Source organism: Varanus komodoensis, unplaced genomic scaffold (assembly GCF_004798865.1).
Source record: "Varanus komodoensis strain SLA01 unplaced genomic scaffold, ASM479886v1 scaffold6_2, whole genome shotgun sequence".
NCBI classification, from domain to species: domain Eukaryota; kingdom Metazoa; phylum Chordata; class Lepidosauria; order Squamata; family Varanidae; genus Varanus; species Varanus komodoensis.
In genome coordinates this window covers 2,282,788-2,295,142 of record NW_025336346.1, presented here as the reverse complement: position 1 = coordinate 2,295,142, position 12,355 = coordinate 2,282,788, and positions in this window count along the sequence as shown.

Sequence of the window (12,355 nt, the reverse complement as noted above, 5' to 3'; positions counted from 1 at the left end):
CAATGTGGTTTCACGGAAACCAAACCTGCTGCACTTCATTGTGCATGCTGAATTCACAGACCTGTGCGGTTTCCAGCATGGCTTGTTGCTGTGTGTGAATTCAGCCACAGTGAAAACATAGAAGAAGCAGATTAAATCCATCATGTACAGAAGCTGGTTGAAATCTATGGATGAGCAGTGGGGGGTTGTATTTGTGTAAGGGAGGTGTCCCCAAACTTTTGAAACGGGGCCAGGTGCTGGCGATGGGTGCGAGCTGCCAAGGCAGTGCGGGCGGGGGGAGGGAGACGTGTGCACATGGGTGGCGAGGTGCCAGCTTGCTCACAAGGAAATTGCTTTTTCTGAGGGAATCCCAAATGATCTCCTTGTGAGCAAGCGGCCACTGGGCACGCGCACTGCAAGGTGGAGGCTTGCTCGCAAGGAGATCCTTTTCTCTGAGCGAGTCCAAAACGAGTGAGTCCAAAGCATGTGCGCGGCAAGTCCAAAATACCTATGGCAGGCCAGATAAATGGGCATGGCGGATCCGGCCCACGGGCCGTAGGTTGAGGACCCATGGTGTAAGCACACACAGGTGCCAGAACAAATGCGAAAGTTACTTGAGGAGTGTGTGCAGTTGCAACTGAAGTAGTAGCCCCACAACATTCAGTTGTGCTCTGGATATGGTACTTCTGTCTCAGACACAGATACCCACCCCATCCACTGGTCAGGTGTCCAGTAGTTCAGTCGTTCCTTGTCATTGTTTTTGTCCTATTCATGGAGAAATTAGGCTGATACACCATGGGATACAGCTGTGGATAATTAGAAATCCAGACCTAGGGTTGTGATTTTAAGCCACAAGAGTGAGGCCACTTTTGAGGATCGTACCAAAGATTCAAGAAAACAGCCAGGTCTGCTCTGGTCTGAGTGAATGGCAAACAGAGCAACAGTGATGGAAATGAAATGCTTAATTGGACCCTGTGCATTGCAGCTGGAAATTGCGTTTGCATTGGCCAGAGACAGCAGGACTTGCTCTCCGCGGCAGGAAGCTGAAAAGGGAAAGCTGGGCTCTGCCCAGTCCTAATATTCACATGAGCATTTTGACCAGCCTTTCCCTACAGACAGACAGAAACCATATTTATTGCAAGCCTGCTCGAGAGTAGCTCTGAACTGACTGTAAATACTAGACAACAACCAATGAGAGAAGTTAGTCAGTTTCTCTTGTCCCCAGGGGCATAATGCATAGACCAAAAAATTGTACCCTACCCTGATTCAAATGAATGAAGATTATAGACGTCTGGGGAGTACAGGAAAACAAACACCTTCTTCCCTATCTTCTGCGGTGGGAATATACAATCTCATTATGACGTGTTAGAGACAGGAAAGTGAGCAGCGCATTGAGAGTTGTTTGGGATGGCCAGTGTTGTTTGGGATGACTCAGGCCCATTGGAGCACACAGGGATAGCAGTGTTTGCTTGCAGCAAGATTTGTTACGCAACATCCACATCACAGCACCAGCAAATGATGAGAAATGTGGGTGTTTTCTGAGGGTCAGCTTACATAAAAATATGTAATAAAATGCGTATTGCATAAAAATAACTGAATGGAAGATCCAAGTCAAGTTGCCATGCAGGCCATGGAGACAAGATAATATTTCTCACCAAGAGAAAATGGTAAGATGACTTATTAGAATGTAAGAAGAAAGCCAACGGTCTTTCACAATACACTTTAAAAAAGCATGCAGTGAATTGATGAGTTCATGTAAGAAACAGAAATGGTATCATTTCTCCTTCTGTTTTTCTTGTGCAGCAAACCCCAAAGAAATCTGGAAGAATCTCCGCTGCTTTGTAAATCTCTCAGGAATCTCCTATTTGTGGAAGATATTTGTAGGTTTCCTGTTTATCTCTATACAAAACCCTTCAGCCAGTACAAATCAGGTTCAGACAAAGTGCTTCCATGCCTAGTGTGGCTCCTTGGCTATAAATGCATTGCAGATATGGGTTAGTTTTCAATCTGCTAAACTATCAGGTCTTTCCTCAACTCATCCTGGGGAATTGTAGTTTCGTGATGCCTCTGCTGGTGATTGCTAGCCCACAGCTTCCAGGAATCTCTGGGGAGAAGGAATAGCTGTTAGACCAGTTTGCATCTGAGGTGTAATGACAACCTTGATTGCAATTGTAAAATGGACTTTAAAGTTCACCTGAATGCATTAAAGAATATAGTCAAGTTCTATGAAAGGTCAAAGAGACACGGTCCTGCAGTTGCAGTGAGTAGAAGAGGTTAAGACAGAAGGAGCCCTGCTGGAGCTGATCAAGGACCAGTCTGACCAGCATTCTGCTCCGACATTGGCCAGCCAGGAGACCCCAGCGGGAAGGCCTCAGACAGGCTACGAGGAGGCCTTCGCCGCACGTGTTCTTCAGCTACTGGTCCTGAGAGGCAGGATGTCTCTGATACCAGTGGTGCTATATAGCCATCCTAACTAGCAGCCTTTGATGTTCACATCTAATTTCACAGGTGGGATTCTGAGTGGCCTGTTCCTGTTCCTCAGCCTCTGTGTGGAGTGCAGAAGAAGATGCTTCAGCAGATGAGGCTGGGATATCGTCTGAGAAGCAAGACGTGTTCCTGTGAACATTTCCATACCAGGCTTTTATGATCCAATCACCCTACCTCATTCTCTGATCTTTTGCATAAACTTCCATTTATAGCTCTTCCATTTTCCCCACTGCTTCTTCCATTTTCTTTCTTACCAGAGGAGAACCACTGATGGCAGAAAAGATGGAAGAAATGACTGGTTCTGACTGGTTGGACGAGGAACACTCCAAGACCTGCAAGGCCTCTTAGGGACCAATAGACAATAGGAGCTCCTCATGGCAGCTCCACTGGCCAGTAAACAGTAAAGCATTTTCAGAAGGCATTAGTCTATGGCAGGAAAGGCAACGAAGAGTGCTATGATATCTTTGAAGACTAACACACTTATTATGGCATAAGCTTTCCTGGATTAGAGACCGTATCTTCAAATTCAAGCAGCCTTATCTTTAGTTGGTAGGTGTGTATATACTCATGGGTGCAGCGAAAAAACAATGAACACTGAAATCAGGTGGAAATGAAATTAAACCAAGTTCTTGTGTGACATTACACTAGAAAAGGGTTGCTGGATTGAGTATTGGACAAGACAGCCAGAATTATGAACAATGTTGTTTTTTGTCCTTGCTTGGTCAAGAGAGAAGTACTTTTTGCATGACCTCTCTAGAGCCTTGGTTTGGGTTCCCTTGCTAGCTTCTGCCTTTCCAGAGAAAATGAAGAAGACTTACTGGCACAGCAGAAGGGAGTTTGGGCCTTTGCCCAGTAGCTCCCTCCATCCTATCCAGTGGTACAGATCTCAATAATCAGCTAAGTTGTATGAGTCAGTTAAAGAAATTCCATGGTGTTCAAAGAGAGGGTTTCCCCATATTCCAGTTGCTCAGATAAGTTAGTGGAGGCATCCAACTAAGGATACACAATTCTCTTATTGTCCTTCATCTTTAGGCCAGGAGCTTTGATTATTGCTCACAGAAAAACCTAGTTAAAAATTTACCAAATATAATCCTGCTCTGCTGGTAATAAACTTAATGGCTCGGTTCAGACAACACAACAAACCATGGCATTTCACTATGGTAAGTTTGGGTTTTAGAAACCACGATAAGAAACAGTGGTTTGTTCTATGTACAACCAAGGCTTGTCATGTTCTCTGAATCCAGGATCATGGTTTCCATGGTCTGGTATGCAGCCACCACAGGGTTCTCTGGAAAGAATAGCAGCTGCAGGAGCCACTCCAGCCATCCAGCCTCTATGTGTGAACCAATAAAGGAGAGGCTGGTGACATAGGCAGGGAGTGATGCACCTTGGAACTGAATTTCAGGCACAGTGAATGATGGATGGGAGGACTGAACTGTGGGGGAACCTTGATAAGGTGAAAAAGCACTTGATGATCCATTGAGTGGATCATGGTAAAAAACTGTAAACTATGGCAATCACACAGGGTTGCTTGTTGTGTTCTGTGAACACAGCCACTACGGAGAAAATGGCTATCAATGGCTGCTCGTCCTGATGGCTGTAGGCCACCTCCGGTAGCAGAGGCAGGGTGCCTGTGTGCAACAGTTGCCATGCAACAGAAGTGGGTGGGTGCTGTGGCACTCATGTCCCACTTGTGGGCTTCCCAAAGACAGTATGTTAGTCACTGTATGAGCAAAGTGCTGGAAGCGGAGTCCATACGTTCCAGGAAGGACAATTAAGGGGAGACTGCAGTCGACAAGGGTATTGGTGCCGAACTGGATCACCCCGCGCATCCTTTGCCCTAGACCTCCCAGAGGGCTGGCTGTGTGAGTCTGATGCCGCAAAGCCAACAAAGAGCCTTGTAGTTCCGAAATTGATAAATGTATTCTGGCACAAGCTTAGTGAACCATAGATCACTTCATTCGGGTGCTTGAAGTATGATCCTTAGCTGGTAAGTATATGTACTTGAAAGCTAACTTCCCCTGCAGAAGTGCTGAACTGCAGATGGGGTCAAATGGTGGTAAAAGGCAAGAATCCCAGCCTGACAGCATCCAGTGACATGATGGCCCATTCAGCTCAACGTAAGGCAACCAGTCTCCTGGAGCCCCGTTGCTTGGCAGGCAAGGTCAGACTCTGAGCACATGAAGGGGGCTGTAGAATGAAGACTTGGGAAGGGGGATTTCTTGGTGATGCACTTTACTAAGAAAAGGGGTGAATGGTAGGTGGTGCCTCTCCTTCTGGCCTGGGCATGGTCAGATCCTTTTTTCATGTATGCATTCACATCTGCCATATGGCAGTGAGCAACACTTCGGCTGCTGGATGGGTGCTTTGGTGGCCAGACTTCCTGGGGGTCCTTTATATCTGCTCCAAGCAATGGGGTTGTTCAGGACTGAGGTCTGCTCCTCAGCATCTATGATTGCTGTCTCTGAGTGATGGTAGTTCAGGCTGCGCTGGTAAGACATCGAGGTCCAAGAAATGGTCAAACTCTGCTTTTATCTTAAACAGTATTCACAATGGTTCTTTGCGCCATTTTGTAGCTCAAGGGTACCCCCACTCCCAAGAAGGCTATGCCCACTTTTAGTTCTTTCTGGAAGTCCTGAATGGACTGAAGAGGCTAGATTCACACAACATGACAAGCCGGAGGATGAGTTGTTTGTGGGTTGTCATTAAACTGTGGGGTTTTGTGCTGTGTGAACCTATCCTCACTAATAAACCATGGCTGGTTGACCATAAATAACCCACATTTCACAACCCAACAGAAAACTCTGGTTTCTTTTCATGTGTTGTTTCCAGTTGACAATCCATGTTTTATTAACATGGCTGGTGCACAACAACCCTCCCTTCAACAAAAAACCACACTCAACCCATATTCTGACTTGTCATTTTGTGTGAACCCAGCCAGTGAGTCCGACATGACAAATCTATTATGGGGTTCCCTTCACAATGATCCTCTAGTCACACTGGTTTTTTTATTTTTATTTTTTGCTTTATTTTTTTGCATTATCTCGCCTTTTTCCCTCATCCAGGGAACTTGTAGTGAACTTTATGGCTGAGTGGGGAGTGCAGCCCAGCTGTGCTGACTCCCAGGCTAGCATTCTGGCCACTGCATCACAGGGCTGTGCTACTGCACACACTTTTAAGAGCATTTTTATTTTAGCTGGAGAAAGCGGGAAAAGGGCATTTTCCTACTTATGTAATTGTGAGATTCCGCTACAGCACCGCACCACCTAGAGGGCTGGTAGTGGGAATGGCTGCATAGTGCTTGAGTCTCAGTTCTGTGAGGAAATGGAGAGCAGCTACAGTGCCGCAACCTTCTGCAGAAGAGCGCCAGAGTGCAGGACACAAGCCTGGCCCCCTTGGCTAGTCTGCTGTCCTCCATTCCAGTGCAGGCTCCTGTCCTGTGACCGTGAATGAAGCAGGCGGCAGCTGCTGATCTACTGGTAGTCTGTGTTTGTATGTGCAACAAATGAGAAGGGCCTTGGGCCACCCCTGCAGGAACAGAAATTCCTGCTGTCATTGCCACTACTGTTCCCAACAGAATCTGTACCATGCCAAATCCTACAATTCATCCCTCCGAGAGAAAATACTGATACATTTCTGAAAAGTTAGCCCATGGAGAAACAGCTTATCACCACAGAACATGGTAGGCCTGCCAAAATCGTGGGGAACCTCTCTTAATAGTATACGGGTATTCGATGAATAGATTTTAAAACCATGATAAATTTTAATTTCGGATGGATTATTTCAGTGCTAAGAGTGCCTCAACCAACAACATCCAAGCCAAAGAATCAGGGCTTCTCTACATAAAGCACCAGGTTAAACAAGGTTTCTTCTTCCATTTTCTTTGCAGGATGGTTCAGCATACTTCACAAGCGGTTTTCCTCAGTGGTTTTCCTCTATGTCTTTCTATAGGTTTCTATATGTTCCACAACACAAGGCAGCACTATGGTATAGAGCAGAATTGCAAATTGCACTGGGCTTCTACAGCAGATAATGGGGGGTTCTGGGAAAAGATCAGACTTCCTCTTTTAAAAAAAAAAGAGCTGCGAAAAAGGCTAGAAGCATGGGAAAAGCCCTGGAAGATGACAACATTATGAACTTTTTGTGATTGAGGGATCACAACTGCCCCAAAACCACCCCATCTAGAGAACCCTCAGGCTGAATGTGCAGAATTCTCCATTGAAGCCTCAAGGGGCACTTCTTAGTGAGCCTGAGGTCTTTCAGCTCTGCAGCTTTCTCGGTCAATGTTGCACAGCAATTATGTATCTCAAGAGTCTATCCATTAACAGGTAAATGTATTGCATAGAACAGCGTTTCAAGATCACCTGCCAATTTTTGCTTGCAAAAGTTCCAATTTCCTTTAATCAACTTCCCCAGGTGCAGAGACATGAAAGCAATCTGCTAGCAGTATGGCCTTCTGGAGGAGATTGACACAGATGTTTGACACTGAAGTGCAATTTGCACTTGTTTCCACATGAGGGTTGAAAAGTGCAATTTCCCGGACTCATTCACAGCTTTTTACAGTAAGTCCAACTCTAGGACTCCTGCATCTGTAAACCATAGCTGGGATGAATTTGAAGCATTCATTCATATCATCAGAAAAATCTGGTTAACTGAATGAACAAATGTATTGAATGAACAAGATTTAAGTAGAAGGCCTGGTCTGCACACAGCACTAAACTCTGATATGGTCTGTTGAAAACTGGCTTCTACTTGTTCCTGAACCTATTCCTGTGTTCACTCTAAACCACAAATTGAGTTCATGGCTTGTTGTCGGCTTACAAAACTTGGCTTGTTTAAACTATAGCTTGTTGTGATGTCTGGACCCAGAACGGTGGCTCATTCCTGGCTTGTTTGTTCTGTTGTATATCCCAAAGCAGAGGCACCCAACAAGAATTGCCTGAAAATGGAACTGCTCTGAAGGCTTGAACATTGGCAGGAGCAAGGCAAATCAGAAATAAGGAAAATAAGTCACAGTTTCTTTGTGCACCTGCAAAAGAATTCACAGCTAGCACAACAAATTATGGCTAACATAAACTGTGGCTTCTTGGTAAGTCTGAACACAGCGAACAAGAAAGTGTTCCTCATGACAATGACAAGTTATCAGATTGAAATGGCTTCCTCATGGGCTAGGAGTTTCCTCCTCACTCTACCACTTCCAGCATTCACAAGTAATTTTGTTTGCATGGCAAACTAATAGCATTATCCATCTGGTGAATCTGCAGCATGACTCTGAAGACCAGATACTGAACGTCGGGGGAGCACTTTGGCTTTCCAGGCCCGCCTCCCCCAGCCTCCTGGCTGCGCACGTGGTCCCATTTCCAAACAAGATAATGCAGTGAGAGGTACTCTTGACCATATATTCCGAGGCTATTCTGTCATGCTTAATATCAGTGCATTTCAGTGATATTCTGTCATGCTTAATGGCCATGCTTTGACGGTGGTACATCAAGGTGCTTTACATAGTATCTCTATTTGGTGCCAACTGCTTTAGAAGCAGCAGTTAACAGTAAATGCGCGACAAGTAGGTTGCAGATCCTTTAAATGAATGAATGTAAATAAATAGACGTTTCTGCTCATTGATCTTTCCCTGCTACTGTGTTCTGGGGAGAAGACACAGTTCACACTGGGCCAGACTGTGGAATGGCATTCCAGTCCTTTCCTTCATCTGTGTTTTCACAGGAGCAGACCCTCCTCCAGCCATAAGGAAAGCCGGGTTCCTGCTAGCCTATGAAGCCATTGCTGTGTGCTAACCACAGCTGTGCCCTGTGCTCCCCAGCCTGTGGAGTTAAGAGAAAATGGCCAGAGACAGCTCATGCATGTCTTTACTCGCCTTTTAAAAGGGAGCACTTTGAAAAGGCGAGGGAGCAGGTTATACAAAAGACTGGGATCATAGGTGAGCTTTGAGACCCTCCCCTTCTGGGCCTCCCCTTCTGGGAAATTAGAGATTCTTCCCTAATTTCCCTAATCCTTCCCTCTGTGAGGGAACCCGCTCTGGGGCTCCATCGCAGAGAGCTTTGTGCAGCTTGCTGTCGGGGGAAGATGAAATGCTCGTGGTTTTGCACAGCACGGGCTGCGGTTTCTGTTGGCAAGACTCCCTCTCATGGAGCAAGCACTGGGAGCTGTGAGTGTGGCTGGGACACGAGATCTCATTCCCGATGCTGGAGAGGGGCCATGCTATGGTTACAGTGACCGGGCATGACACCAGCCCCCAGCCCTGCCCAAAGGGGAGGGAGAGTCACGGTCTGGATCCCATTAGGGGAGGAGGCGCTGCCAACAAGCTCCGTGCATCTGAAGCATTCCCTGCTCCCTTGGGAAATGTAGGTCAGGAGGGGAACAGCCTTTCTGGAACGGCTTATGCTGCCAGCCCAAGGCTCTGACGGTGCTGTGGGACTGGGGAAAAAGCTTCCCTGAGAAGGCATGAGCGGAGGTTTCCACCTGGGTGTTGAACAGGCAGCTCCGTGTAATCTGCAAGCATCTGTGGCGAATGGAAAAGGAGATAAAAACGGTTAAGACTGCCAAAGCCAGGAGCTTTTCTTCATGAGACCTGGATTGCACACTTACAGTTCCTAACTCTTGTGTATGCAGTGTTTCGATGGCATTGTGATCCTCTAGGTTCGCTTCTGTTTCTTTCACAAACCTTGCCCTTTTTTAATTTTTTTTTTTAGAAGTAGGAAAAGGAGGTATTATGTTCAAATGAGGAGGATTGGTACCTTTTCTCCTTGTGTACTTGAATTATTCCTCTCTAACAGGTGATGAAGTGGAAGAGGAAAGCAAGAGCTCTTCTGCAGAGCTTGGATCGCAGTGCTGTGAGAAAACCGAAAGTATTTCTAGTGATTAACAGCCATCTGTAGAGAAGCCCCAAGTAGGAAAGCTGAGCAGTCAGAAGAGATGGGTGGTCCCCTTAACTTGGTGATCTCTCTGAATTTCTGAGGAATTCCTGTGTTGATTTTGCAAGAAGCACACTTGATTGGCACTCGGGCTCGAGGGTGGGCACTGAGGACCCGTGCAAGCCACATGCCTTCCACGCAAACTTCCGTGCAGCCCTTCATGCCACCCGTTTGCTCCTCTCCAGGTTCTGCTGCTGCCTGCAGTGTGTCGCTCTTAACCGGGTGTGATGGGTGGATGTCCCTCATTAGTCCAGCGACTGTGTTCACTCAGGTTCCTGGGCCCTGATCCAGGTGCAGTGAAATGCAGCATCTCACCTTGGGAGCCAATCTCATTCTGCTACATCTACAAATAGAGGAAGTCAGGGCTTCATTGTCATGAAAGGACTGAAAGTCTCCCCTAAAGGAGGTACAAGGCAAAGAAAGAGTCGACCAAACACAGGGGTGCTCAAGCTACATTTCCCCCTTCACAGAGAATCATGAAGACAGCAAACCCGGCACAATGTCCTTTAGAACAAACCCCATGAAGTCACCATGCATTTAATTTCCCTTGGGAGCAAATGTATGCATCTTCATAGCCAAAGAAGCGCTGCTTCTAAAGCACAGCGAGTGGAAATAGATAGAAAGTAGTGGCAATCAATCTTCTGGGATGTTCTTTTTGGGCACAAGAGTTTTTCAGGCAGGGATGCTGGGAAGAGAGTCAGGATTTGTAATGAGCTGTTAGTTTCTGGGAAGCGGATCCAAGACTCCCAGCCAATGGCTCCAGCTTGCCTGTTGCAATATATATTGTGCAGAGACTGGGAGCAGGGAAAGAAGAGGCATGAGAGGGTCAAGAGACAAGGCTTCAACAGTGTGTCCCTCACTGGACCTCTTTATCCCCAACAAAAGAACTGAACCGTTTCACTAATACTAATAGAGCATAGCATTAATCCCTCTCCACTGAGTGCATCGGAGTATGCTTGCTGTAATGTTTTAAGCAGCAGAGTTCTGAACTAGGTTAGCAGTTGACTGTATCTATTTATTCATCTATTTATTAGCTGTATATCCCACCTTTTTCTTACAATGGATTCTGAGTGGCTGACATCCTCCTCCTCCTCTCCCTCTTATCCCCACAGTAACAACCCTGTGAGGTAGGTTGGGCTGAGAGTCTGTGAGTGGCCCAAAGTCACCCAATGGGCTCCATGGCTGAGTGGGGACTAGAACCCAGATCGCCTGAGTCCCAGACCCACACTCTTAACCAATGCACCACACTGAGCTTGGAATTGCCTCTTCAGACTTTTGCTAGACTTGGAGGTTTTTAACCTCCCCAGTGTGGCAGCATTCTAGAAGGCGGTTGTGCATGAGCCCCACTATTTGCTTCTTGGCCGGTTGCCCTTTTCCCTGTTTCCCTCATGAGTTCCTTCATGCAAGGACTGAGCCTTGTGTTTACAAAGGCTGTTTCTTCTATTTCTTTGTGGGAAGAAGAATATCCTCATACAGGAGACATTTTTTCCCGGGGTTTTCCTTTTTGTGCCTTTCCATGCATGCTTACCTGCCCCATTACACAACACAGCTAGGGTACTGCGGTGTGGAACAGAGTTTAAACTTCATGCAAGGCTCTTGTAGTGAACCATGAACTCTTGCAGCATCATCCAGGGAAACACTGCATTTTTCCTGCTCTCAATGCCATGAAAATGGCTGGAAAACACATGAAAGGCCCTGGAAGGACAAAGATGTTGCTCAATAGACCCACAAACTTTTATGAGTGATGGGTCAGGAGCCCATAACAGAAAAGCCCCTTGTGTGGCAAGCAAAGTGTGCTGCAACTGAGGGCAGGTAAACTTGCCAAGAGCAGCTACAGCTACATTGTGTCCCACTGTGTCAAAAGAATTTAGACAAAAATGTGTGAAGAAGAAAACCTTAGGGTAGTCCTGCAACCTGTCCAGCTGCTACTGTTATCCATTCTATGTGGCATAAAAGGGGGCTGCCATATCCTTCCCTGCTACTTACCTCATTCATGTTTAATTTCAGGCATTTGGGGGTGCCTTTGTTCCTTCCTTCCTTAATTCCTTGTGGCATTGTAGGATGTTCCCACCATGCATTTGTCTTTGAGACTGAAATACATATGAACAAAATCTCAAAGACCCTCTAGAAAAGCAGCAGAGTGAGAAGGGAAGAATTCCACACCAACAAACCTTGGAAATGCTCTTCCTTTCTGGTTAGACCAGTTTAAAGTTACAACACTTCACAAACATACTTCAAAGGGAAACCCTCATGTGAAATCGCTGTACTAGAACTTACCAGCAAATTTGGTTCTAGCTCTTAAGTGGAACCACTGCTTGGCTGAACACCTGAACGTCCTGAACACCTGAAGAGGGCTTCTGTCTTTTTGCTGCTAAGAGGAGCACTTCATGCATCTGATGAGGTGGGCTGTGGCCCATGAAAGTGTATGCCACGTCAGTGCTGGCTCAGAACATGGAACTGGATGAAGCAGAGCCCAGCAGGCACCTCCTCCCTACTGCAGGTCTGGCTGGTCGGTCCACACAAAACTTTTATTGCATGCTTGCTATTCCCCACCCATGGTTGTTTACTGGTCCTTTACACCAAGTCAGGACCCTCCATTTTTTACTTCTGTGCCCTAAGAGAACTTTTGGTGAACAAAGAAAATACAGTACTTAATCGTAAAAGTGAAAAAACCCACATTTTTGCTTGTATATTTATGCTGTTCCACTATACCACAGTGCCATCTAGAGGTTATGTAGTGAAAAGCCAGGAAAGCAAATGCTCTTTGTGTTGTGCTCAGATCGCAGTGCTGTGACAAATAAAAAAGCAGATACAGTGGGTTAACAACAGGGGAGCAGCCCCATGAAAAGCTCTAGGGCAACATTAGGAAGCGTGGTACCATTCAGACATCAGTTTGTGCTATTTGTGCCTTTTCCTCCCTTGTGACGCTGCCTGAAGGAAGTTGCTTCACGGCAGGGCTG